This window comes from Tamandua tetradactyla, chromosome 2 (assembly GCF_023851605.1).
Source record: "Tamandua tetradactyla isolate mTamTet1 chromosome 2, mTamTet1.pri, whole genome shotgun sequence".
Lineage (NCBI taxonomy): Eukaryota > Metazoa > Chordata > Mammalia > Pilosa > Myrmecophagidae > Tamandua > Tamandua tetradactyla.
In genome coordinates this window covers 91,480,503-91,507,902 of record NC_135328.1, presented here as the reverse complement: position 1 = coordinate 91,507,902, position 27,400 = coordinate 91,480,503, and the positions used below count along the sequence as shown (strand labels likewise).

General features: G+C 38.7%; 1 pseudogene; it reads left to right on the top strand.

Annotated features, from left to right (window-relative positions):
* Window positions 1-15,125: 15,125 nt before the first annotated feature.
* LOC143657012 (serine/threonine-protein phosphatase 2A 56 kDa regulatory subunit gamma isoform pseudogene) lies at window positions 15,126-16,219 on the top strand (annotated as a pseudogene).
* The last annotated feature ends 11,181 nt before the right edge of the window (window positions 16,220-27,400 follow it).

Sequence of the window (27,400 nt, the reverse complement as noted above, 5' to 3'; positions counted from 1 at the left end):
TCAAAATTGATGGGCCTTAGACCTGCTGACAGCCAAAAGAGGAGGAACATGTATATTCCTCCAAGAGGAATGCTGCTATTACGTCAACGAGTCAGGTCTGGTGGAACAAAATATTCAAACCCTAAACAAACTAAGAGATGATCTCTACCACAGAAAACAAGGAGCCAACTCTGCCTTAAGCTGGTTTTCTTCTCCTCTGGCGACATGGCTCTTCCCACTACTAGGACCAGTTATCCTAATCTGTCTCTTTTTTCTCCTAGCTCCCTGCCTCCTCAACTTCCTTCAGTGATGCATGAAGGAACTGTCCCAGGTAGCAGTCAACCAAATGCTCCTGCATCATTATCATCACCTGCCTTCCTCACCAGATTCCTACAGCCAGCCTCCCCACTCCCTTGGCTATGACGGTTCTGGCCTATAACCCCACACCACCCCGTTACAGCAGGAAGTAGCCAGAAAGATCTCAGCACCCTATTATCACAAAAAGGCTGGAATGTTAGGTCAGGGGAACGGGGAAGGACACTGCAACTGGAGTTGCAGAGGCTGTGCCGCGCCTCCCAACCTGACTTCCGGAACTAATGAACTAACTGCCCCTTCCGACATCACCTGACCTCCATCCTTAAAAGCTGCCTGTGCCAAAGCCCACGGGCAGACTCACCTCTCTCCATCTTGGGTTCAGTGAACTCTACCTAGGAGCACAGAAATAAACTCACCCACTTTAAATTTCCTGGCCTACCTTTCTTCTTTCTCACCCTTTCGCCTCCTAAACCTTTCAATTATGACCCTCTCAGGGTGAGATCAATAACAATGTTTTTGAATGAGACTGAATAAGCTTAATAATTCAGATGTTTTAACAACAACCCCAGTAGTTTCTAACAATGTTTTCAACACACAAACACACTCCTCCAGCCACCCATTGTGATTATCTATTATCCTGATGCTACAAGGAAAATGCTTACTTATCAATATGACTTACTTTACCAATATGACTCGAGTCCTCTTTTATCGGCTGGACAAACGTCCTTCTAACAGAGACTTTTCCTTGGTTCCTCGATATTGTTTTGGAGTCTTCTTCTTCAAGCCCCACATTGGGTGCTAGATGTTGCTTCCTACAGAACTGAAGCTCAAAGGATATTAAGGAATGACAAGAAAGAGACAGGATCACGGGGTCTGAAGATCAATGATAACAGACAACTTTATTCTTAACCAGATCCTGTTTATATACTGCAGGATGACAAAAGGCTTGCATGCATTTCCTGAGGGAACAGAGTACTTATCTTTCAGTGCTCTTCCTTCATACTTAAGATAACCATTTGGGGTAAACAAACATTCTCTTCCTCCCAGACTGTTCCACATAAATCAGATAACATAAAGCAGATTACAATCTCCACAGTTTACTGCTGACACCACCCTAATGCCATCTATTCCCAACTAATTCTACAGGTCTTATTTTAATCCTATCTCCTACAGTATAGTTTTTAAGGTGTGACCATGTGATGGTGAAAACCTCATGGCTAACATTCCCTTTATCCAGCATATGGACAGATAAGTAAGAAAAAAAATATGATAAATAAATAAATAGTAGGGAGATGGGGGGTATGGGATACTTTGGGTGTTCTTTTTTACGTTTATTTTTATTCAAATTTTTATATATTTTGGGGGGCAATGAAAATGTTCAAAATTCTACACTTGGCATATGAATATATAATATGTCTCAATAAAGTTGCATTTAGAAAAAAAAAGCTGCTATCAGCATCAGCTCACCAAACTCTACATCCTAGCGTGAGGATAGAGACAGCCCAGAGAGGGACACCATTTTCTACTTTGCACTAAGGTGCCATATGGTCTAGCAATGGCCTTAATCTGGACCTTGCCCTCTTTATAATTCATTTATAATCCACTTGCACAAATTCATTTTCCTTAAGCACCACTTTTGTTATATGACTTCCACATCCATCTCTGCATTCAAAAACTTCAGTGGCTTCATTTTTATTTATGAAATAAATTGGGACCATTCCATCCTTCACAGCTGGGCCACATCCTCTCTTCCTCTTCTTTCTCAGCACACATTCTTCTTTCCAGTAAGGCAGTGAGGACCCAGAGACTCATTACTACTTCATCTTTTCTTTTGTTCATATTGTATCAATCATCAGCATATTTTTGCAATTGCTCCAAATTCCTCTCCCTACCCCTTCATCCTTTCATAAAAACTTCAGGGCCCAGCTCAAATTCCACTTCCTGCCTGTGAGTATTATATACACCCCCCATCATTGTGAGACTCTGTAAATTCCTATGTCACTACTTTTTAGACTGAACCACAAATTTTGGCATTAAATTATTACACGAGGTTTTAAATTGTTCCATTTTGATTCAGACAAGTTTTAAAGAGTAAAACAGTTAAAATAATAGGCTCCATGAAGATTGTGAAGGTCTTATACTTCTAAATATCCTGCACACCTGTTGAGAGATATACACAGACACTAAAATATTTGCCTGCCATTTTGTTTCTTGTTATGATTTTGACAATTTAATCCTCAAAGGATGATGTATACGTCAGAATATTCTTTTGGGCATTGAAATGACAAAACCATGATAGGAATATAAACCGAGGGACATAATTTTCTTTTCCTGGTTCAGCTGTGCTCTCTGTGGAAAACCTCCAAACCCCCTTTCCTGACCTTCAGGAACAGGTAAAACTGCAGGCAAGTGAGATAAGACACATTTCTGGGATAGAAACCCCCTCCCCTAGCCTTCAGGAACTGGTAAAACTGCAAGTAGGCAAGATGACATCTCTGGGATGGGGACCCCTCCCTTTATAGTTCAGCTTTAGGCCATTCTCAACTTAAATCAGCCAATCATTTACCTTGTCTTTAACATGTCATCCTGTCTTATAAAAATTGATGTTAACTTCTTGGTTGGGGCTCAGGCTTTCAGAGGCTACTTGGCTGAGACCTATGGCCATAGAAAAGAAAATTTCCTTCCCGAAACTATGGATCATTAGTCTCGGCCTGTTCTAATTTTGTGGAACATTCCTGGAGGCCTGTGGCCTCCTTCCTGGTTTTCTCATTACATTTCTGGGGGCTCATCAAGGATATAAGGATGGTGTAGTAACACCTCCCTCACCTGCGGCGGTGGGGGAACCTGGACCAGAGACCCAACGGAATCCAGTGCCAGCTGCAGTGCATTTACCCATCCAGGATTCCTGACCTCCCAGGATGGGACACCTGTCACCACCAAAGAGGCAACGGATCTGGGACAGTTTCTGGAACCAGGTTCCTGGGAGCACTGCCCATCTGTCTGGTAAGCACCCAGGTGCATCAGTTTCAGCCCACTTGTAAAAGGCTAGGGGACCCTGAGTGGAAGGGGAGCCTGAGTGGAAGGGGAGCCTGATCAACTCCCAGAGGCTATCCAAGTACCAGTCTCCAGTTGGAGGACCAAGGGAAACAAGTCCTCAGGTTCGGTTCTGGGAAGGGCGGTGCGGGGGGGGTGTTGGAGTGTGTGTGGAATTGTGTGAATGAGACGAAGTCCTGGGTTGTGCACCAGGCCATGAGTGAGTTCAGATTCTGCAAGTTTGTGGCAATCCCCATATGCTCAGTGTGAGCAACCCTGTACATGAGTTCTAACTTTGAGAAAGCTTTACTAGTGGCTGGGAAACCAAGTTGACCCCTGACTGACTTCGGAAACTGTATAAATTAAAATAAACCACTTTTAAGGAGGATAAAAAAAATCTCTTGTATTACAGCTTATCATTACTCTGTCTTATAAATTAAAGTTTTCACATTTCAGAGTAAGAGGAAAACATCTATGTAAGGGTTTTAAAATTTATCTCATGAAGAGAATCTGTTCTGTTCCATTAATCTTGCCATTGCGTGACCTTGGTGGAAAACAAACAAACAAAACAATTAGAATGTGCACTCTAGCTGGGAGAACTGGCTATCCTCCTAGAAGGAGGTGCACTTTAATAAAAATACCTAGGTCCCAGGAAGCTCCTCTTGGTCCCTAACCAGTTCCCAGAGGACCAAACTGGGCCTGGTTCCATAAGCTAATTGGAATTTGGCCACCATTATGTGAAGATATCATAAAAGGGGGAAAGAGAAAAGAATCTTATGAAAGAGGGAGAGCACCTCATTAAAATCTTATGCTCTGCTATGGATCTTAACTAAGGAGACCCTGAATACTGTCCCTAAAATTGCTATAGATTTTTACTAATGAGAATTGAAATGCTGCTTCTGAAACGCTCCAGCACTTTTCTTCAGGTGTTGATGCCATCTCATCTGGCGATGTAACTATGCTTTATTTTTAAAGATTCTTTTAATTATTTTCTTTAATTACTTTCCTAATAAAATCTGTTTTTGTATCACTGAGGTCTGTGTCACCCACAAATCCAAACGTATAAATCAAATGGCCACAAATATCATGTTGCCTTTCGTGCACAAAATTGGCATTACAAACAGGATTCGCATTTCAGCACAGCTTCATAGTGGTGAAGGTCAATAAGACAAGCTTTAAAAAAAATTGTGCAGAAAATGTGGAGTATGTTCTTCTAAATATTATAATGCTTCATTAGAACTGTTCTTGATAAATTTAAAGTTGCCAGTTTCTTATCTTTTTGTATGCAGAATGTTTTAAATTTAAATGTTTTGTATCCCTGGGTTATACTTTCTAATGCTTTAAAACATCTGGGAATTTTTAAGTCAGTAGCCCCTCTTCAAAATTTACTTGAAGGAAATTAACAATAAGCCAAAAGCTTTAAATTAATAAATAAATTTAAATTTATTTATTTATTTATTAACTTAAATTATTTAATTAATAAATTAAAATAAATTAGGAGAAATGTCATTTTTTTTAAAGAAGAAAGGTCCTCTAACCTGAAAGTAAAAAAAACAAGAAATCCCAGGATGGGATAATTTACCTTACCCCTCACTTGCAGAGGAATGAGCAAAATGCATAGAACTCTGTAAAAATTGGGGAAATAAAATTAAACAGGAAAAGCCTATTTGGGTTGTTCTGTGTCTAGAAAGCATACCATTAGAAAAAGGGAAAAAAATAATTGGAATATATATATATGGCTAGGCTATGTTAATGGAATATAGAAATATGTATGAACAGAAAAATCAAGCAATCTCTGAAAAAAGAAAAATGAATTATGAAAAACAACTAGTAGAATTACAGGAAAAACTGTCCATGCTGCAGAATCAAAATTTTGTTTTGAAGAAATTGATTTAATTATCAATCAATAGTTGAGAGAGCCACAGTCCATGTAGCCCAATATAAATATAAAAAGAGATGAGGTAAATAAATAATGAAATAAAAAAATGTAAGCCAAGTTATAATCATAAATTTGGATTGTTTCATATTTTCAATTGAAAAATCTGTTTAATATTACAAAATGCCTGGCTTGCAAATTTTATCCATACAGTTTTTAAAAAAATCTTAATGTGTGCCATCAACCTTTGTAAAAAAAAAAAATCTTTTTTTTTGTATGTTGGGGTTTCAGATGTGCATTAACTGAAGTGTTTTGGGTATTGAACATTATTCTAACAAATTTGATTTTGATAGTAATTGTATATGATGAAATATTTGCTTGAGGTGGTAACTTGAATATAAAGGATATAAAAGATTTATTTTTGCTGAGAGGAAAAGAAGAATAGTTTTGTTATACCATGAAACGATGGCTGTTGCAGAATGAAGAATGTGGGACAAAGCCTGAATGATTGTAGTAAGGTCCTTACCGTGCTGTTTTAGTAACCCCAACAGCTGTCAAAGTCGTGAAGATTATCCTATGAAGTCACCACTCTCAGGTCAAAAGGGACACCACAGACCACCCTGGGAGTCACCCCTGACTCTGAACACCTGAGACACATCATCCTCTGGGAGCCACTGAGCCTTTCTCCCTCGCAGCTGAGATCAGCTGACCAGCCCACAACTAAGGTCTGAATGACCGTCATTGCCCTGCTCTAGCTCACTAGAAGCAGATAGTCAACGCACAGCTGAAGCCTGAGGAGACCTCCAAGCCCTGCCTCAGTCACCCCAGAAGATGACTGGTCTACGCATGGCTGAAGATTAAAGAATCAACACATGGACATCCCAGCCTGCCAGGTCTGTGAACTAGTTGACTTTTCTTGCTCTTTGCATTTGTCTTTCGTTTAGCAGTTCTAGCCCTCCTGGAATTAAGTCTCCTGGAGTTCTTCCCGAAAACCAACTTTACTCTAATTTAATGGAATCCCTCTTACCCAGGTAACTTCCTCCACTTCCAAGCCACTGCCCAGAGTGTGTGTCTCCATTCCTTCCCTGAGGCTAATTGCACATTTCTGTTGCAGCACTCCCCATAGCCAGCACCATGCACCTCACTCCTCTGCTTCTGCTTGGCAGGTCATAAGCCCTCCCAAGGGGAATAATGCATGCCAGGCATGCCTCAAGACTACCTATGTTAGAAAAAGGTAAAAAAAAAAAAAAAAAAAAAAAAAAAAAAAAAAACAACTAAAACCAGTATTCATGCCAGGGCATTTCTCAAACTTGAATTATTCTGTATGCACCCTAAGGAAAGATCCCCCAGTATACTATAATCCTACCTTGCCAGGTTCAGTAATGCTGTTTTTGCTACTCTAGGATGATAAAAACAGTGAAGGCCTCCTGAGAGATGGTGCTAACTTTATCTCTTGCCCAAAGTTATGAGCTAAGCCCTCACATGGGTTCCCAAAAATATGTAACCAAAGCTAATGCCCCACCAGCAGGTGAAGGAACCCCAAAGCAGGTGCTGGGCATAGAGGCCAGAGGGCATAGGCTGTCAAAGAGACAGATCAGACCCTCTCAGGAGTTACTGCCACTCCCTCACTTGCACACCTCACATCACCCTGCTTGGCCCCGGAAGACGGCTGGTTAGCCAAAGACGGGTAAGATTCCTCAGGGGAGGAACAACCTAAGACAGGCACAGTTGCAAAGGGGCCATCAGGAGAAAACTTGACCAACAGAGGGAGGGCACAGACCTTCACCCCCCCAACTTCACAGGAGCCTAAACCCTGCATGGCTACATTGTTTCCCATGCCCAGCTCAGATTGGGACATACCAATACCTGCAGCAAAAAAAAAGAAATATAAATGATGCTATAATCCCTCCCTAAAAGTTGGGGTAAGCATCAAAGGGGGGAAATGTAGCAGGCAGGCCTCCCCCCGCCCCTTTCTGGTTCAGCTGTGCTCTCTATGGAAAATCTCCAAACCCCCTCTCCTGACTTTCAGGAACAGGTAAAACTGCAGGCAAGTGAGATAAGACACATTCCTGGGATGGAAACCCCCTCCCCTAGCCTTCAGGAACTGGTGAAACTGCAAGTAAGCAAGATAAGACATCCCTGGGGTGGGGATCCCTCCCTTAACAGTTCAGCTTTGGGCCATTCTCAGCTTAAACCAGCCAATCGCTTACCTTGTCTTTAACATGTCATCCTGTCTATAAAAACTGATGTTAACTTCTTGGTCAGGGCTCAGACTTTCAGAGGCTACTCGGCTGAGCCGTATGGCCATAGAAAATAAAACTTGCCTCCCAAAAGTACGGATCCTTCGTCTTGGCCTGTTCTCATTTCATGGAACATTCCTGGAGGCCTGCGGCCTCATTCCTGGGTTTTGCACATCAGTATAATACTAACAATTAGTCTTGTGCTGCTGGTATTGTGCTATCATGAAAAAGGCACTGTGAGACAATGAAGAAGTATCCTCATTTGATCTCAGCGACCCTAAGTAAATCTTTCAACCAAAGAATTGTTTATGAGAGATGTTAAAAATTTTAATGAGCTTGGATATAACTATCACAATTACATATGAAAATAACCATCATTTGTTAACATACTCTATGCCAGCCATTGGTTGAGGACTTTATGCGTGGTTTCTTATTTAATACTTACGATAACTCTGAGATTATCTCCACATACAGATGATGAAACTAAGGATCAGAAAGGTGAAGTTACTTGCCTGAGGTAATTGAGTAAGGACATGTAAGGAGTCCATAGGACTCTTTATCCTGAACTCTGAACTGTTTCACTATATTACATCCCTTCATTAGCATATGATGTGGGAGAGAGCATGTTTACATTCAGTTCATCCAGTTCAGAGTAGTATCTGCCTTTCTGATTTTTTTTTTTTAAACTTTCTGTCTAGGTAATTGAACATCCTTATATCTTGTACTATCTGGGATTCTTTCAGTTGCAAGAGATAGAAACCTAACTCAACTTAGCTTCCTATATTTTTATAAGATAATTTATTGGCTCACATAGTTTAGGAAGTTTGTATGGGAAGGAGAATATTAAGACATTGCTAGATCCGGGTTTTCAAATGATGTCATTAGAACTTTGTCCCTTACTCCTCTCTATCTCCCAGCAATTCTTTCTTCTGTGTCGGCTTTATTCTAAATAAAGGCTCTTCCCAGGTGGGAGAAAGTAGACCACCATAGCTCCAAAGTTTAGTTTTACATGTTATTATTTTTTTTTAAGTGGCATCATACTTTACTTATTTTCCTGCTGATTTTTTGTTCAACATTATGACTCCAATATTCAGTATATTTCATTGTGTGAGCATACCCAGTTTTTTTCTGATCTGGGTCAATGGACATCTGGGTTGCTATCCATTTTTTTGCTATTCTAAACAGCATTGCTATGAACATCCCCATGAAGGGCATTGCTTTGAATATGTCTCCCAGTGAAGGTGCAAGTGTTACTCCAGGAGGAGGACTGCTGAATCGTGGGTCTGTACACTTTTAACAGATAATGTCACATTGCTTTCCAAAGTGGTTGTATCAACGTTCACTGCACCCACAGTAAACCTGTTCCACTTGCTCCCTATCTTCACCAACACTTTATTGTTTAGACTTTCACATTTTTACCAGTCTGAAGGGTGTGACAGGGTAATACATTTTTACAAGTCTGAAGGGTGTGACATGGTACTATGGTAATAAAATTAAAATTTAATTTTAATTTTAATTTCCTTAGTGACTACTAAGGTAGAACATTTTTGGACAGGCTAACTGGCTAATCAGTTTCCCTCTTCTGTAAACACCTGTTCAAGTTTTGCCCATTTTTCTACTGAATTTTCTACTGAGTTGATGTGTATATGTAAAGTTTATATTCTGGATATTGACTATTTGTCAGTTCTATCAGTTGCTTATGTCTTTTCCAAGTTTGTGCCTTATATTTTCACTCCTCACATTGTCTTTTGATAAACAGAAATTCAAAATTTTAATATAGGTGAATTTATAAATATTTTCCTTTGTGATTTGTATTTTTTGTATTTTATTTAAGAAATCCCTCCCTATCCCAGGTCATTATGATTTTTTTTTTACATTGCTTTTAACAGTTTCATGATTTTTTCTTCCACATTTGAATCCTAGTACACCTACAGTTTATTTTCTTACCATATGAATAATCAATTTTCCCAGCATCATTTAAGTCTATTTTTCCCTCACTGATTTGCTTCAAGTTATCATACACACACACACGCACACAACACACATCTATTTCTTATCTCTCTATTTTGTTCTATTAGTTTGTCTATCTTTGAACTAAGAAAGTTATAAGTCTTGCTCTCTGGTAAAGCAAGTCCCCCAACCCTGTACTTCTTCAGAAATGGCTTGTCCATTCTTGGTCCTTTGAACTTACATGCAAATGTTATAATTGGATCATTAAGTTTAAATACACAATTGAGATTTTGATTGGAATTGTACTGAATCTATAGATTACTTGGGTTAAATAAAATCTTTACAATAACATTTCTTCTAATCCATGAGCCTGATATATTTCTCTATTTAGGTTTTCTTTGATGTCTTTCAATAAAGTTTTGCAATTTCTGCTATAAAGTATTTGCACATCTCTTATTAGATTTATCCCTTGAACTCAGCATTGCTTGATGCTATTGTAAATGTTTCCTTTTATTGATTTACCTTTCCTAATTGTTGCTATTGTATAGGAATGTAATGAATTTTAGTATATTGATACTTCATCCAGTAGTCTTGCTAAACTTTGTTTTAATAATTTACCTATTGGTTAATTTTAATTAATTGTCCAATCCTCATACATTTTATTCCTTTTTAAAGGGAATGCTTTCAACATTTCAACTTTGGGTTATGCCAATATACAAAGATGAAGAAACCATGCTGCTGAGAAGTAAAGCAGTTGCCCAAGACCATAAGGCTTCAGAGTAGTACAGCCAGGATTCAATATGATCCAGGACCGTGTTCTTTTTATCACGGGTGTCAGTGATAAAACAGTTAACATTGTCAGTAGGATAATGTAGCCTGTGGAAGTGGGTACATTTGGACTTAAGATGATCTAAACCACAAAAATATAAAAGAATTTGAGCTCTTCTAAGCTTCAGAAAATCCTGAAATTCTGAGAGGCAAAATGGGCGCAACCCTTCCTTAAGATTGCTTGATGGGTCCCTACTGCTCAGAGGATAAAGTTCCAATTCTCTGCAGACTACTCATCCAGATTTATTTCCAGCCATCCCAACACCCAATACGTTCAATCCTGAATTATTCATTATTCCCCAGACCTTCCATATGTTTTCACACTCCTGTGATATTAAGCATTCAGTTTTTTCTCCTGCTCTACCACTAAAACATATCCACTCAACCAACAAATTCTGGAATGTAGCAGAAATTGCAGTAAGCACTGATGATACAATGGCACAGAAAACAGAATCTGCTTTGGAGAATAAGTTGTGGGAGAAGGATGAAGGGAAGAATAGCAGTGTTCTAATGTGTCTTTCTATTTGCTTTAATTCAATCTTTCACTTGTTAGCTAGGTTAACTATTCTGAAGTCCCCTCTCTTTCATACTCCTTTACTTCTTATTCTTCTCTTTCCTTTCCTACATTCTTGGATCCATTTGGTGGGGGTGTGGACTGGAGTAGGGGTAGGTAAGAAGAACAGAAAAAATGAATGTTATGGACAGTCATCTGATTCCCTCTTTTTTTTCCAGATTAAACTATGAGAAAGGTGTGTCTGTGGAAGAACTAAACTGTTCTGCCTGTCTAAATCTGAAACCCCCCAAACTGCAATGTCTTCATGCTCAACTCCCCTCAAAGTCTCCTAGCACTTGCATAAATTATGCTGTCAACCTTGCTGCAACCAAGGGAAAAAAAGTGAATAACGCATAATGCTGATATTGTTTTCTAGGAGATTGTGGTGGTTTGAAAGGATATATGTACCCTAGAAAAACCATGTTTTAATCCTAATTCCATTTTATAAATCCAGCCATTTCTTCTAATCCCTATTCAAAACTGTATGTTTGAATCTGTAATTAGATCATCTCGCTGGAGACGTGACTCAATCAAGAGTGGTTGTTAAACTGGATTAGGTGACAACATGTTTCCACCAATCCAGGTGGGTCTTGATTGGTTTACTGGAATTCTATAAAAGAAACATTTTGGAGAAAGCGGGAGATTCAGAGAGAGCAGAGAATGCTGCAGCACCACAAAGCAGAGAGTCCACCAGCCAGGGCTTTGGAGATGAAGAAGGAAAACACCTCCCGGGAGCTTCATGAAACAGGAAGCCAGGAGAGAAAGCTAGCAGATGATGCCGTGTTTGCCACATGCCCTTCCAGCAGAGAGACAATCACTGACTGTGTTCGCCATGTGCCTTCTCACTTGAGAGAGAAACCCTGAGTTTCATTGGCCTTCTTGAACCAAGGTATCTTTCCCTGGATGCCTTTGATTGGACATTTCTATAGCCTTGTTTTAATTGGGACATTTTCTCAGCCTTAGAACCGTAAACTAGCAACTTATTAAATTCCCCTTTTTAAAAGCCATTCTGTTTCTGGCATATTGTGTTCCAGCAGCTAGCAAACTAGAACAGAGATGATTAATATAAAGTTGTTTGGGATTTCAGTTTATATCAAACCTGAAAAAGTTCACACAGACTTCCTATGCCTTACGAAATTTAATCTTCTATCTAGAATAATAGAAATAATAGAAAAAGATTCTTTAAAGTCCTATAAAATAAAAATGTAGAAAATAAAAATATATTGAATATCAAATGGGGGCCCTTTAAGAATACTGGGGGTAGGTATGTTTTGGTTTTTTACTAAATCTGTCTTTCACACTGAAGAAAAAATAAACAACAAATAACAAAATGCACCACACTTGTAAAAAAAAAACTTTCATCATGCTGGGCATAAAACACAGTTTATCCACACAGAAATACTAATCTATGCCAATCTATAAAGCATTATAAGATAAAGGTAAAATATGCAAATCTGAATTCACCTTGCCGCAGTTAAATAATCTACCACCAGAAGAGTTTATACTACCATCTAGTGGTTCATTTAGGGAAAAGACAGTCGGACCACTGAAAATGTTCCGGCTGTACAGACAATTTTGCAGATATAAATAAAACATTTTGTCCTGAAAGATAACATATTAAGGGCAATAAAACAAAAATTTAGTATACAGTAGACTATAGTGGAAAGACCATTGGATAAAACGGTCTGAGTGTTATCATTCACAGCTGTGTGATTCTGGAGAACTCATTTTACCTGTCCAAGCTTGTTTTTCATTTGTAAAATGAAGTAACTGCACTAGATCAGTGTTTTCTAAATGGCATTAGTCATGCAATAATTTAATGGATCATGACCAAAATTATTTTTATTTAAATGTAACAGAAAAATATCAGAGTGCATCATAGATTGTAAGGATATTACTTCAGGAAACTTTTGTTTCAATTAAATCTATGCATATGTTTTATGTAAGTGCATGTGTGTGTCTGTGTGTGTTAGTGTGTCTGTGTGTAAGTATTACCTAAGACACAACCTAAAGTAAAATTTTCTTACTATGGGTCACGGCCAAAAAAAGATTAAAATCTCTAAGATTTCTATCAGTTCTAAAATTCTATGTCTCTATGAATTGTAACCATCAGCCCTTCTTCAGAGAGCTGATACAAGGTTTGCTGCTTGCCTAATTTATGGCTAGATATTTGATCCAACTGTTTAATGAGCAAAGGGATGTCTTTCTCTTTGTTAATAACTTCAAAGATTCCAATCAAAATAGATGGAAATATTTACCTGATTTTATGTTTGGATTGGTTTTGTTTTTCTCCAGAGACAACTACCAATCTTTCTGATGTAGCATTTCTCAAAACTGATCCTAGGGATCCAGTATCAGATTTACCTACAATGTTTGTTAAAAATTCAAATTCTTGCTGCCCTCCCCAATCCAGACCTACTGAATCAGAACCTCTGGGCACAGGTCCCAGTACTCTGCATTTTCCCCAAGTAAAATAGGTGATTCTTATGCACTCTAAAGTTTGGGAAATACTGCTTTAATCCTTAAATAAATTTCTGAGGAGTACTTAAATAATTTTGTTGATTCGTGTCCATCCTAACATCCTCTGTGTTATCTCTGTCCTTTCCTCCCTTTACCTCTTCCAAAAGGAGATGACACTTTCTCTTTTCCATCTCAGAAGAACAGATCTCATACCTAAAAGGAATTAGGCTAATGAAAGCTCCAGTAATTTCCAGGTATAAAAGCTATAATATCTAACACACTACCTGAGACCAAATCCTATTTTTAACATAGTGAGCTATACTGAGCTGAAATTAAACAGTAATTATTTCTTTGTACATAATCATGCTTGATACTTTTAAACAAAGCCCAAATCCCCCCTCTCTCCCAAATTTCCAACTGACGTAACTTTTAAATAAAAGCTTCTCTTAATCATCAAGAGGAACATCTTTTAAAGATGGTAATTTTGAAGTTCTCTGTTATTGCTGGCACTAAACCTGAAAGAATTCTGCCTTTCCAAATACACATGGAAATACCAAATACACGTAGTCTATATCCATGCTACTCAAAGTGTAGTCCCCATACCAGCAGCATCACCATCACCTGGGAGCTCATTAGAAATGCAGATTTTCAAGCCTTGCCCCAGAATCTAAACCACCTGCATTTTAACCAAATTCCCACAGGTGAATTAAAGTTTAAGAAGCATGACCCTATATCTAGTGGGCATGAAATAATTAATCAATAAATGTACAAATGGCTGCACCTCAGGATTTTTAATGAAGCATAGAGGAAATAAAAAAGGTGATGACTTCTATGCCTTTTTTTTTTTTTTTAACTGGGAGCAATTCTCTTTCTTTTCAAAAAAGGTGGGGGCCCTAACACATCTCCTTCCTGTATAGGACAACGCACGGCAGAGACTAATCCCAAGGTATGAATCATAGTCTTTTGGGAGCAACTAAACAGTCTCTAATAAAATGTCCAAAGGACACGGGGAAACTTGGCCCATGGGTTAGGAATGCACCCATACCAGAGATAGAGAACAGAACTGAGAAAGGCTCAGATGGCTTATGTACTCAAAGCCACGTGAACAGCTCTATCAAGAGCCCTGGTTGCATTTGTCCGTTTAGACTACAGAAAGTAACTAAGGAGAGAGAAACCAAAGGGAGCAGATTCCACCAAAAGTCATCAGGTACCAAGCATACTTGGCAGAGAGACTGAGGCAAATACCCAGCCTAAAAATGAAGGCAATATTTTGGGAGGGAAGGAAAAGCCATAACCCAGGGATTGCCTAGGTTGATAAAAATTCAACGCAGGCCTTTCTGTTGAGGATGGAGGATTGAAGCCGCCACCGCAGCGGCTCAGCCTTTGGGGGCCGGGATAGGCGAAGCGAGAGCCAGCGAGCCACTCAGTACCCCCGCGACAGACCGCCGAGTTGGGGGCGGGGAACAGCCCCGGCGGGGCGCTGCTGCTGTGCGGTGCGGCCGACGCGGAGGCGGCCCGCTCCAGACATGCTGAATAAAAGCGAGGAGATTCACCAAAAGCAAGGAAAAGGGGGAAAAGTTTGGGAAAAGGACAAAACATAGTAAAATCGGATTCTAGATACCAGATACTTGATTCCCAGGAGTATCTAGTAAATAAAAGTCCTAGTCCCTCGGCCCATTGAGAAGAAAGACGAAAGGCAGAATTCTTTCAGGTTTAGTGCCAGCAATAACAGAGAACTTCAAAATTACCATCTTTAAAAGATGTTCCTCTTGCTGATTAAGAGAAGCTTTTATTTAAAAGTTACGTCAGTGTTGTGACCTCTTTGACTTTGTTTCCAGTCCACTAAAGTGACCTAATATGGAAGGAAATAAGACCAACTGCTTTAAGTGAGATGGTAGAATATGACACATGCAATCAGAATGTGATCACAGGGCCTGTTTACCCAGAAGTGGTCCATTGGTTTGCGGTTAACATGTTTCAAACATTACCACCTTCCTCCAATCCTACGGGAGCAATCGAGAGGAAGACTAGTCGACGTTAGAAGCAGCCTGGCCTCACCTACAGCTTGTTTATGAATTTTTCTTAGGATTCTTAGAGTCTCCAGATTTCGAACCTAATATGGTGAAGAAATATATTGATCAGAAGTTTGTGTTGCAGCTTTTAGAACTCTTGACAGCGAAGATCTCGAGAGAGATTTTCTTAAAACTACCCTTCACAGAATCTATGGAAAATGCTTAGGCTTAAGAGCTTACATCAGAAAATAGATACATGATATATTTTACAGGCTTGTTTATGAAACAGAACATCACAATGGCATAGCAGAATTACTGGAAATATTGGACAGTATAATTAATGGATTTTCCTTACCACCGAAACAACAACACAAGATTTTCTTACTGAAGGTGTTATTATGGATGCACAAAGTGAAAGGAACATCCACCACTGGCATACTGTTAATGAGGTTTTTAGAAAAGGACAATACCCTTACTGAGCCAGTGGTAATGCACTTCTCAAACACGGGCCACAGGCTCACACTCCAAAAGAAGTAATGATCTTAAATGAATTGGAAGACATTTTTAGATGTTATTGAACCATAGGAATTTGTGAAGATAATGGAGCCTCTTTTCAGGCAGTTGACCAAATTCGTTTCCAGTCCACATTTCCAGGTGGCTGAGTGAGCCCTGTACTACTGGAACAATGAATATATTATGAGTTTAATCAGTGAAAAAGCAGCAAAGATTCTGCCATTACGTTTCCATCCTTGTACCACAACTCAAAGATCCACTGGAACAGGACGATACATAGCTTGATATACAATGCACTGCAACCCTACATGGAAGTGAACTAAAAACTGTTGACTGTGCCCAGCAGTTCAAAGCAGAGAAACCAAAAGAGAAGCTAAAAATGAAAGAACAAGAAGCATGGGTCAAAATAAACAATCTAGCCAAAGCAAATCTCCAGGCACTGAAAAGGAAAGTAACATGAAAATGTTTAGGGTTTTACGTGAATGTTTTTATAAGATAGGAATATGGCTTCATCATGGAAGAGGAGGGATATCAATTCCATTAATATTGCATATGAAAATATCTGCAATACAAAATACTTTTCAACATTGTGAAAAAAAAAAAGATGGAGAGTTGAGCCAAAGAATTTAGCTCTACTTCCTCACTTAAATGATAGAGAAGGAAATACTTTAAAGGCAAAACCTACAAGAATAAAGAGAACAGAAGAAAAGACACCACCACCAAAATTGAGGAAGGGGAAAAGCCGATGGAGGAGTGGTAACTTACTAGGCAGTCCTAAGTAAATCTGAATCCTAAGCTGGCAGAGGAAAAAGCAAAGGAAAAAAAAACGAAAGCAAATTTCACTGCATAACTGCTAGAAAGTTCAGGAACTAGCAGTGCCAGCTGTCTCTAGAAGTAGGAGGGATGGGTGGTGAAGGTGGGACTTAAAACATGAAGATCTACTGAAGATTTGGTTAAGGAGTTAGACTCCCCTACAACTCTCTCCAAACTGTAGTCAAGCAACCATGGCAAAGATCATCACAAAATAATGAAGGTTTATTGTATGGAAAGGGAAAAACAGAAGATCTATGGGATAGAGGGTACCACACATAAATGAGAGCAGAGTTTCTGTACCAAAACAGGGTGATACATTAACAAAGCCAAGATGGCCAATGAAGTTCTTTTTTAAAAAAATATTTTTATTGAGAAATCTTCATACACACACACACACACCGTCCATACGTTTTATACAATCAATGGCTCACAATATCATCACATAATTGTGTATTCATCACCATGATCTTTTTTAGAACATTTGTATCACTCCAGGAAAAGAAATAAAAAGAAAAAAACGCATATGTTCCATCTCCCCCTACCCCCCCCCCCCATTGGCTACTAGTATTTCAATCTACCCAACTGTTTACCTTTTATCCCCCCATTACTTATTTATTTTTATCCTTATTATTTTACTCATCTGTCCATACCCTAGGATAAAAGGAGCCTCAGACACAAGGTTTCCACAATCATACAGTCACTCTGTAAAAGCTATATCGTTATACTGTCATCTTTAAGAATCAAAAGCTACTGGAACCCTGCTCAACAGTTTCAGGTACTTCCCTCCAGTCAATCCAATATACCAAAAACTAAAAAAGGATATCTATATAATGCATAAGAATAACCTCCAGGATAACCTCTCAACTCTGTTTGAAGTCTTTTAGCCACTGAAACTTTATTTTGTCCCAATTCTCTCTTTCCCCTTCTGATCAAGAACGCTTTCTCATTCCCATGATACCAAGTCCCGGCTCATCCTGGGAGTTCTGTTCCCCGCCCGTTGCCAGAGAGATTTATACCCCTGGGAGTCATTTCCCACATAGAAGGGAGGGCAGTGGATTCACCTGCCAAGTGGATTCACCTGCCAAGTTGGCTCAGAGAGGCCACATCTGAGTTACTAAAGAGGTTCTCTGGGGGTGACTCTTAGGCCTAATTTTAATTAGGCTTAGCTTCTCCTTTGAAGGAATAAATTTCATAGGGGTGAACCCCAAGATCAAGGGCTCAGTCTACTATATTGGCTATCCCCACTGCAGAAACAGTAATCAGGAATTCCACAAATGAGAAAGTTGAATATTTTCTCCTTTCTCTCCAGTCTCCAGGGGACTTTGCAAATACTTTTTTATCCTCTGCCCAAAAACTCTGGTATTTATAGGGGGCATCATATGTACAAACCAACAAGAACTCATGACCTATTCAAAATTCCATGTACTTATGGTTTTCAACTAACCTGACTATACAAGTTAAATTAGGTAAAAATATAAATTTTCCACCAAATAAACATTTCTCCCTTTAGTCCCACATAGAAGTTGAAGTTTTAAAATATGGGCCATATCATCCTTTACCCTATATTCTGGTTTACCTTAGTCCTATCCAGATCAGCTTCATTCATATCTCTCGTCGAAGTCTGATCATCTTTTCAACTTTTTAAACACTTACTGTATGGGGTAATGCTGACTTTCAAGGCTTCAGAGCCCTAACTCTGAGTCTCAGGTGTCACATAAATACCTAAAGTTTCTGGGAATGACCAGGTTATACAGAAATAGCTCAGTATCTCAGAATTTAGAATTCCTGAATATATGAATGTTGTATGAGCTTGCAATCTAGAAACTTTTACAATAGGCCCCAACCTGATAACCCACGCTTTTGACTTCAATTCTTTGGGTTTGTACATGATAGTTAGTCCAAGTGAGTGAAACATGATAATATTTGTCTTTTTGTTTAGGTCATTTCATTCAACATACTTTCCTTAAGTTTCATTCACCTAGTTGCATGCCTCACAAGTTCATTCCTTCTGGCAGCGGCTCAGGAGTCCATTGAAAATACTTTTACCACAGTTCCCCCTTCCTTCCCTCAGTTGTGCCCTTAGGCCAACTCCATGCATTGCAAATTGTGAACATTGCTGCCATTAAGTGTACAAATGTCCATTCCTGTCACCACTTTCAGTTCCTCTGTGTATATACCGAGCAATGGGGTTGCAGGATCAAATAGCAACCGCACCTTAGCCTCCTATGGAACCACCATACTGCCCTCCAGAGCGGCTGCACCTCTCAGCTTCCCTATCAACAATGAATAGATACAGCTCTTTCTCCATGTTTTCTCTAGCACTTGTTTCTCTCTGTTCATTTTTAAACAGTTCTATTCCCACATCATACAATCCAACCTAAGTAAATAGACATGACTTCGCCATGATAATCTATATGAAAACATTTCCTTTTCTAAATGGATATCTTAAGTTCAACTCCTAACCAAAGAAATATTAAATTAAAAGCAAGATTTAATTTTTCCTCAAGCTGAAAAAATTGACAACATTTAGGGTTAACGAGGATGCAAGAAAACCAGCTCTTTCACGTACCATTGGTGGAGGGTAAATTGTTAAAAAAAAAAAAAAACTCTCTGGAGATTTTCTTATCAAAACTATCAAATTGAGAACATTATGCTGAGTGAGACTAGCCAAAAACTAAAGGACAAATACTGTATGGTCCCACTGATGTGAACCGACATCAGAGAATAAACTTGGAATATGTCATTGGTAACAGAGACCATCAGGAGTTAGAAATAGGGTAAGATAATGGGTAATTGAAGCTGAAGGGATACAGACTGTGCAACAGGACTAGATACAAAAACTCAAAAATGGACAGCACAATACTACCTAATTGTAATGTAATTATGTTAAAACATTGAATGAAGCTGCATCTGAGCTATAGTTTCTTTTGTTTTCTTTGTTTTTTTATATATATTTTTTCTCTCTATTATCATTTTATTTCTTTTTCTGTTGTCTTGCTATTTCTTTTTCTAAATCGATGCAAATGTACTAAGAAATGATGATCATACATCTATGTGATGATATTAAGAATTACTGATTGTATATGTAGAATGGAATGATTTCTAAATGTTGTGTTAATTTTTTTTAATTAATAAAAAAATACCAAAAAAACTATCAAATTGGGACTCAGGCATTCTACTGCTAAGAATATATCTTGTGGAAATAGGTATGCAAAGATTTAAATCAAAAGAATGCTTATAATAAACAAGAAAAAAATCTGAAAACAATCTGAATGTCCAAAATTCGAAGACAGGTAATATAATGGATATTTATACAATGACTTGTCATTGAGCAGGATATTCTGTTTGCCTCTGTAGCTTCAGCCTCCACCCTTCTCCACTTTCTTTACCCTTTTCCACCCTACTCCATGCCGTGAAAAGACTGATCTTTATAGGTTGTATCACACAGGTTCCTTTGCCCTCTGGCTTCTGATTGGGTTTGGCAGATAAGATGCATCAGCAAGAAATGGATGATCTGGTAAGAGAGTGGAAGGAGAGAGGTCAGGGTATCCTACCTTTGGCTCCCTCCCTGCTGAGCTATAGCTTGGCAGTGGCCAAGTCCCTTTACCAATGACCACAGCTCTCAAGGGCTTCTATAACCATTCTCTCCTGCACTTCTTCAGGCCTAGGGATATGACTTCCTTGTTGCTACACCCTTAACCCTTTCTAACTCTCTTCAATTATTCATTTTAAGTAAATCATCTCTTTCCAGCTAATATCTTGACCATGCTGCCATTGAAAACCATATTTCACTGTTACATTATAAAACATTCTATGGGTGTACCATGATTTATTTAACCAATGTCCAACAGAAGAACATTTAAATTGTTTCTAGTTTTTGCTATTATAAGCTTTGCTGCACTAAATACCCCTGTATATGCTTATTTTCTCATATGTGAGAGTATATCATTAAGTAAATCCCTAGAGGTGCAATTTCTGGTCAAAGGGTAAATGCATAATTTTGAAAGCTATTGCCTAATTTCTCTCCATTGAGATTGTAGGATTTTACTCTCCCCAGTATTGTATAAGAGATGCTTAGGTAATTTATTTGAATTATTTTCACATTTTTATATTTTCCAAATTCTCTGCTTTGAAAATGTAGATAGAAGGAAATGTTAGATTTTAAAAGATACTATACATAGCAATAAAAAAATACCCACTGCAACACATAACATAGATAAATCTCATACTTTTAAATAAAAGATGCCAGACATAAAGAGTGCTTATTTTATCATTTCATTTACAGGCTTTTCGAGACCAGGCAAAATTCACTCATGTTCATAGAGGTCAGAATAGTGCTTACCTGGTGGTGGTGGTGGAGAGAGAAGTTAGTTATGATGGAAAGGGGCATGAGATAATCTTCTGGAGTATTGAAGCTCTGTGTCTTGATCTGGGTGATGGTTACATGTGTGTGTATAAAAGTTCAAGTCTTTGCACTATACACTCAAGATTAAAATATTTTCTAAAAAGGCACTAGAAGAGCATAAAGAGGAATTTGAAATAATAAATAGAAAAATAGCAGATATCACAGAGATTGAAGATGCTGTAGACCAAATAAAAAATATATACTGAAGGCACAAAAACAGATTTGAAGAGGCAGAAGAATAAGCAAACTAGAGGACAGGACACCTAATTATGAACATACAAAAGAGCAAATGACAAAAAATATGGAAAATTTTGAATTGGGTCTCAGGGAAATGTGGACAAAACAAAGCACACAAATATAAGAATTAACAATGTCCCAGAAGGAAAAGAGAAGAGGAAAGAGCTAGGAAGATTAGTTGAGGATATAATGGGGGGAAACTTTCCAACCCTTGTAAAAGACAAAAGTAGGCAAATTAAAGAAGCCAAATGAACTCCAAATAGAATAAATAAAAACAGGCCTACCCCAAGACACATACTAATCAGTCTGTCAAATGGTAAAGAGAAACAGAAAATCCTGAAAGCAGCAAGAGAAAAACGATGTACTAGGTACAAGAAAAAACCATACAAGACTGATTTCAGACTACTCAGCTGGCACTGTAGAGATGATGATACATTTTTAAGACCCTGAAAGAGAAATACTTCCAGCCAAGAATTCTGTACCCACCCAAATCGTCCCTTTAAAAGTAAGGGAGAGATTAAAATTTTTATAACCAAACAAATGCTGAGAGAATTTGTCAACAAGAGACCAGTCCTACAAGAAATACCTTAGGGAGTTCTGCTGGCTGAAAGGAAAAGACAGGATAAGGAGGTCAGGAGGGCACAGAATTGAGAAGTAACAGTAAGGATAACTTAAAGGATAAAAAGAGAAAGAGGAAAAAGAATAGACACATCTGAAGAATAAAATCCAAACGATAAGATAGTAGATTCAAGAAATGCCTTTATGGTAATAACTTTGAATGTTAATGGACTAAACTTATCAATTAAAAGATGGAGAATGGATTAAGAAATAATCCAACTATTTAGGTCATTACACCCCAAACACCGGGATATACATTCTTCTATAGTGCTCATGGAACGTTCTCCAGGATAGATCATATGCTGGGCACAAAACAGGTCTCTATTAATTTAAAAACACTGAAATTATTCAAAGCACTTTCTCTGATCACAATGGAATGAGGCTGGAAATCAATAACCACCAAAGAATGAAAACATTCATAAATGTATGGAGATTAAATAACACCCTCTTAACAAGCGAGTCAAAGAAGAAATTGCTAGAGAAATTGATAGCTATCTGGAGGTACATGAAAATGAGAATACAACATATCAGAACTTATGAGATGCAGCAAAGGCTGTGCTGAGAGGGAAAATTATTGCCCTAAATGCCTATATTAAAAAAGAAGAAAGAATAAACATCAAGGACTTAACTCCTGACCTGGAGGAGCTTGAGAAAGAACAGCAACTAACCCCAAAGGAAACCAAAGAAGAGAAATAACAAAGATTAAAGCAGAGTTAAATAAATGAAAGAACAATAGAAAGTATCAATAAAATGAGGGGCCACGATGGCAGCTTAGTGAAGTGTGGGATTTAGTTTGTCCTCCAGAGCAGGTACTAAATAGCCAGGAACAGTTCAGAACTGCTGGGGCCACGTCAGTGACCGGACACACAGCATACTCCAGTCTGGGCAAGCTGGAACAGCTGCAAGCCCACCCAGAACTGTGAGTCCCCCAAGCTGAGGTAGTTGGTGCCCCTCCCCCACAGGCTGCTTCCCAGAGGGAATAGGAAAGAGAATTTACTAACAGCAGGGGCTGAGCACAACCAAGCTCCAACTGTGGAATTAATGAACAAATTCTGACTACTAAAAATAAACCCCCAGCTCAGCTGAACCTCTAGTAAAAGCTGAGGTTGCTGGTGTTGCCCCACTGCAGAGGGGCAGGGTTGATAAAAAAAGAAAAAGAAAAAAAAAGCCAGAGGTTTTGTAGATTGGATAGCACAAAATACTTGAAAGGGTCTGGACCCTCAAGGAAAGGAGGGGGCATAAAGGACCTGGAAATACATAAAGAAACATACAAACTTAAGCTCTTGATTGGCAAATCCAAGAAATGGGGGTCCTGAAAAGGATTTTTCTTTTTCTTTGTTGTGGCTGTGGTTCTTTGGATACAACTGCAGGGCTTCTCAGGCTCCAACTTCCACAGGCAGGGGCAGAATTAAGCTTGTCTGAGTGTTTGTCTGGAGCCTGTGCCTTCCTCAGGAGAGGGGTGGGGCCCAGTTCAGGTGGAATCCCTTCCTCAAGGAATTCAGACCCCAGGGTCTGGAAAACTGAAGCGATTAAAGCCAGACCTCTCCTCTGTCTCAACCACACCCCAGCAGGGAGAGTCTGTAAAGTTAAAGGTACCACATCACCTTATACCGATGGGACCCACAGACACAAAAGCACCATATACCAAACAGGATAGGAACGACACAGAGTCCAGAGGCTTCATAGGGAGGCTTTCAACCTGCTGTCACTCACCCTCAGGTAAAACTGATGCAGGTGACTCTTTTCTCCTAAGAGGAGGCCAAAGTTTGGTATGGGAAAATCTGGCTGGGGTCTATGATGCCTAAGTAGACTCTCCTAAGGGGTAAAAAAAAGACACCATACAGGTAGGGTAAGAAAAAAGAAAACGTGAATTGAAAAATTCTGATCTGTTAAACAAAACCTAAGCTAGAGGTCTAGAATAAGCTGAACTGAATGTCAATAAACAGATCAACAACAAAGTCATACAGGAAGAAAATCCTAGGTAAAAAAAAAATGAAAAAAAATCTCCAGAATAAACTAATTAAGGAAATTAAATGCTTAGAAACCAGCAAAAAATAATGAGCCATACAAGGAAAATTGAAGATATGTCCCAGTCAAAAGAACAAACCAACAATTCAAATGAGATACAGGAGTTGAAACAATTCATTCAGAATGTTCAAGCAGATATGGAAAACTTCATCAAAAATTAAATCAGTGAATTGAGGGAGGATATAAAGAAGGCAAGGAATGAACAAAAAGAAGAAATCAAAGGTCTGGAAAAACAAATCACAGAACTTATGGGAATGAAAAGCACAGCAGAAGAGATGAAAAAACAATGGAAACCTACAATGTCAGATTTCAAGAGGCAGAAGATAGGATTAGTGAATTAGAGGATGGAACATCTGAAATCTGACAAGCAAAAGAAAATACAGGGAAAAGAATGGAAAAACATGAGCAGGGACTCAGGAAATTAAATGACAACATGAAGTGCATGAATATACGTGTTGTGGGTGTCTGAGAAGGAGAAAAGGAGGAGAAAAACTAATGGAGGAAATTATCACAGAAAATTTCCCAACTCTTAAGAAAGACTTAAAATTACAGATCCCCAAAGTGCAATGTACCCCAAACAGAATAGATCCAAATAGACGTAATCCAAAACACTTACTAAACAGAATGTCAGATGCCAAAAAGAAAGAGAGAATTTTGAAAGCAGCAAGAGAAAAGCAATCCATCACATACAAGGGAAGCCCAGTGGGACTATGTGTAAATTTCTCAGCAGAAATCATGGAGGCAAGAAGACAGTGGGATGATATATTTAAATTACTAAAAGAGAAAAACTGCCAACCAAGAATTCTATATCCAGAAAAATTGTCCTTCGAAAATGAGGGAGAAATTAAAACATTTTCAGACGAAAAATCACTGAGAGAATTTGTAACCAAGAGACTGGCTTTACAAGAAATACTAAAGGGGGCACTTTAGTGGCAGATTCGAAAGGTCAGGAGAGAGAGGTGTGGAGAAGAGTGTAGAAATGAAGACTATCAGTAAAGGTAAAAAGAAGAAAAATTAGATATGACATATAAAATCCAAAAGGCAAAATGGTAGAAGAAAGTACTACCTGTACAGTAATAACAATATTAATGGATTAAACTCCCAAATTAAAAGACATAGACTGGAGACTTCCGGAGAAGATGGCGGCTTAATAAGACACGCGGGTCTTAGTTCCTCCTCCAGAAAAGCAACTAAAGAAACAGAAACAATATGAAACAGCTCCCGGAGCCACGACAGAGACCAAAAAGACAGCGCACCCCATTCTGGAACGGCTGAACGGGCAGGGAGAATCCGCTGCGGTGAGACACCCGAGGGGCACGCGTTTTCCCGGCCGGGGCGGCTGGCAACTGGGGTCCCCTCCATGCATGTGGCTCCCCGGCCTGACTGGGAATGTTGGATAGCAGGGCCCTCCTGCCACACTTGGCGTCTCGGGCCAGCTGGGCAATTTGGACCGGCACTCTCCCAAGCCGCGGCGGCTGGCGACCCCCCCTCCATGCGGTTTCCCGGGCCGACTGCAAGATTTGGATTGGCAAGTTAAAGGAGCCACAGCATCTTTTACTGGTGGGCCCCGCAGACAGACAAGTGCCACGAGCGCCGGCTACTGGGCAGGAAAAGAAAAACAGAGCCCAGAGATTTCACAGAAAACCTTTCAACCAGCCGGGTCCCACACCCAGGGAAATCTGATCAAATGCCCAGACACCAGCAGAAAATAATGGATGATGCTCGGAAAATTGAAGATATGGCCCAGTCAAAGGAACAAACCAATAGTTCAAATGAGATACAGGAGCTGAGACAACTAATGCTGAATATACGAACAGAAATGGAAAAATTCTTCAAAAACCAAATCAGTAAATTGAGGGAGGACATGAAGAAGACATGGGCTGAACAAAAAGAAGAAATAGAAAATCTGAAAAAGCAAATCACAGAACTTATGGGAGTGAAGGACAAAGAAGAAAAAATGGAAAAACAATGGATACCTACAATGGTAGATCTAAAGAGACAGAAGCTACAATTAGCGAACTGGAGGATGGAACATCTGAATTCCAAAAAGAAACAGAAACTATCCGGAAAAGAATGGAAAAACTTGAGCAGGGGATCAGGGAACTGAATGACAATATGAAGCGCACAAATATACGTGTTGTGGGTGTCCCAGAAGGAGAAGAAAAGAGAAAAGGAGGAGAAAAACTAATGGAAGAAATTATCACTGAAAATTTCCCAACTCTTATGAAAGACCTAAAATTACAGATCCAAGAAGTGCAGCGCACCCCAAAGAGAATAGACCCAAATAGGCGTTCTCCAAGACACTTACTAGTTAGAATGTCAGAGGTCAAAGAGAAAGAGAGGATCTTGAAAGCAGCAAGAGAAAAACAATCCATCACATACAAGGGAAACCCAATAAGACTATGTGTAGATTTCTCAGCAGAAACCATGGAAGCTAGAAGACAGTGGGATGATATATTTAAATTACTAAAAGAGAAAAACTGCCAACCAAGACTTCTATATCCAGCAAAATTGTCCTTCAAAAATGAAGGAGAAATTAAAACATTTATAGACAAAAAGTCACTGAGAGAATTTGTGACCAAGAGACCAGCTCTGCAAGAAATACTAAAGGGAGCACTAGAGTCAGATACGAAAAGACAAAAGAGAGAGGTATGGAGTAAAGTGTAGAAAGAAGGAAAATCAGATATGATATATATAATACAAAAGGCAAAATGGTAGAGGAAAATATTATCCAAACAGTAATAACACTAAATGTTAATGGACTGAATTTCCCAATCAAAAGACATAGAATGGCAGAATGGATTACGACCCAGCAATACCACTGCTAGGTATCTACTCAAAGGACTTAAGGGCAAAGACACAGACGGACATTTGCCCACCAGTGTTTATAGCAGCATTATCTACAATTGCAAAGAGATGGAAACAGCCAAAATGTCCATCAACAGACAAGTGGCTAAACAAACTGTGGCGTATACCTACGATGGAATATTATGCAGCTTTAAGACAGACTAAACTTATGAAGCATGTAATAACATGGATGGACCTAGAGAACATTATGCTGAGTGAGTCTAGCCAAAAACTAAAGGACAAATACTGTAAGGTCCCACTGATGTGAACCGACATTCAAGAATCAGCTTGGAATATATCATTGGTAACAGAGTCCAGCAGGAGTTAGAAACAGGGTAAGATAATGGGTAATTGGAGCTGAAGGGATACAGACTGTGCAACAGGACTAGATACAAAAACTCAAAAATGGACAGCACAATAATACCTAAGTGTAATGTAACTATGTTGGAACACTGAATGAAGCTGCACCTGAAATATGGTTTTTTGTTTGTTTGTTTGTTTGTATCTTTTGTTTTTGTTTTTTTATTTTTCCTTTTTTATATATATATATTTTTTATTAGTATTATTATTTTAATTCTCTTCTCTATATCTTTATATATATATATTTTTTATTAGTATTATTATTTTAATTCTCTTCTCTATATTAACATTCTATATCTTTTTCTGCTGTTTTGCTAGTTCTTTTCCTAAATC